We start from the raw sequence: 2,333 nt of genomic DNA on the forward strand, positions 1-2,333 counted from the left end.
TCTCTCTCTGTCTCCTTCTCCCCTTCTCTCTCTCTGTCTCTGTCTCCTTCTCCCCTCCACCACCTGACCCAGGAGAATTTTGTAGCCGCTGCAAACGACCGAAACAGAATTCACAGTCTTCTCTTGCATTATTCAGCTAATCTACTGGGACTCAGCGCAGCACACTGAATCCCCGCTCCAAAAGGAGAAAAGAACATCACTGACAAATCCAACCTATCCTATGTTTCCTCCATCTGTCACCAGGAGACGGAATTCATTGAACTCCCTGCGTCACGGGACAAACTATGGGCAAACGGAACAGGACCAACGGAAATGGCGAACGTCGATGAACTGGAAAAACCGAAGCGGGAGTATGGAAGCATGGAGAGAGAGAGGGGCGGGGGAAGAGAGAAAAAGAGACAGAAAGAGTAGATAGACGGAGGGAGGTGTGAGGAGAGAGAGAGAGAGAGAGAGAGAGAGAGAGAGAGAGAGAGAGAGAGAGAGAGAGAAGGGGGGGGGGGGGAGGAGTAGAGTAGTGAACAGAGGAGTTAGAGGAGGGAAAGGGGGACAAATTGCGTATCCACATTTTGAGAATCGAAGGTTCTGTCACCACTCATTTCCTCTTTAAATGTAAATGCCACATTCATTCTCGTGCTTACGATAGCTATGCACCTATACACGTGCAAGCTCATACTCACACACAACCTTTTAATAATATTAGTCTCTCTGTCAGTCTGTCTTTCTGTGGTGTGTGCGTGTGTGTGTGTGTGTGTGTGTGTGTGTGTGTGTGTGCGTGCGCGTGTGCGTGCGTCTGTGCTCTAAAACTGTTTCCCCTCCTCGTCTCACGAAGGTTTTTGTTCGTTATTGTTCGTGCATATAAATTTACTAAGGCAGTGGTTGTGTGTTACTGTTTTGATTGAGATTTGTCTTTCCTTTTTATTTTCTCAACTATCAAAAACCACGGAAGAATGCATGGGGGAAATATAAAGGGCTGGTACCGATTTACTTAGAAAAGAAATCTATCACATCTACTATACCCAGGAGCTGCTCGCTATTTTAATGTTAGACAATACATTGTAGGATGAACAGCACAGGTAAAATCGCTCAATATTCCCAAGTACTACCTTGCATTCAATGCCAGATGCAAATCTGTGCAGTAACATTCTGGCCACAAGGCTGTTCGGGAAATGCTGAGAAAACTGTGTGCGCTATCAGTAGCAATATTATTTTTCCAGCACACGAACAAACTAAGAGCCCGCGGAAACAGCTTGGGTGTGTATAAAAAGGGGGTATTATGACAATATTGTTGATTTCCAATTTACTGGTATCTCTCGGTCCACTGCATGGCCCGCCAGAGTGAGTGAAACAGAGGTATACAGGCGCAATGAAGCTCATTTAACGCCAGGAGAAATTAATGTTATTTCTGTTAAAGAGAGTACACGGCCTAAGGGTACTTGTGGGTGGTTGACGGGTGCTCTGAGGCGGATTACTCCTTCTTTGCTATCAAACATATCTTCATCGCTCCTCCTTCCATTAAAAAAAAAGGAATGCCATCACTGGAAACACTTCTAACCTTCGACATACAAGACCTAATTGCGTTTCAAGTGCCGTAAAACTCTTACAAAAACAAACAAAAAGGATGCTTAAATGCATGATGGTATGTGTTCGATACTCGTTCAAACATATAAAGGCTCTTGAAGAGCCAGCACTTTCAATAAAACAAAATCCAATGTCCATAACAATCTATTTGGGATCCGACCACAGCCCAGCACAAAAGAAACGGAGACAAGCTTTAGGCAAATTTTTCAAAACTTATTTTTCAACTTTCTTAGTTAGGGATTTATACACAATGAGTTCATATGAGTGCCGAAGAGGTATTACAAGAGAGCAACAGACACAAAAAAGAAAGGGAAGAGATAAGGGTGATAGGTGTTTGATAGGAAAGAAGGAACAAACCATACCAGGAGCACCCGCCTATCACCCGGGCGCGAAAACGACATGTCAGGACAACACGTATAGTAAAAAGAAACCCCAAAAAACACAACCAAAAAACCCCCAAGCAACGGCACCTTCCAAACAGTTGACTGGAGACATTACTCGACTGGTGTGTTCCACTTCATAAGACAAACGCGTTGTTCTCAACCCTTACCACACGGCCGTAAATGGGAATCAGGTTCCTATGATTTTTTTAAGCCAAGTGGAAGTTTTTATGGCTCTACAGGCGGCTCTGTGATAAAGAGCGCAATTTGGCCATGACGACTAGACGTGCCAGATGAAAACAGGAAGGGAGGGAGCGAGCACGCACTTTTCTGTGTGTGTGTGTGTGTGTGTGTGTGTGTGTGTGTGTGTGTGTG

The sequence above is a fragment of the Aplysia californica genome, unplaced genomic scaffold, assembly GCF_000002075.1.
Source record: "Aplysia californica isolate F4 #8 unplaced genomic scaffold, AplCal3.0 scaffold00252, whole genome shotgun sequence".
NCBI classification, from domain to species: domain Eukaryota; kingdom Metazoa; phylum Mollusca; class Gastropoda; order Aplysiida; family Aplysiidae; genus Aplysia; species Aplysia californica.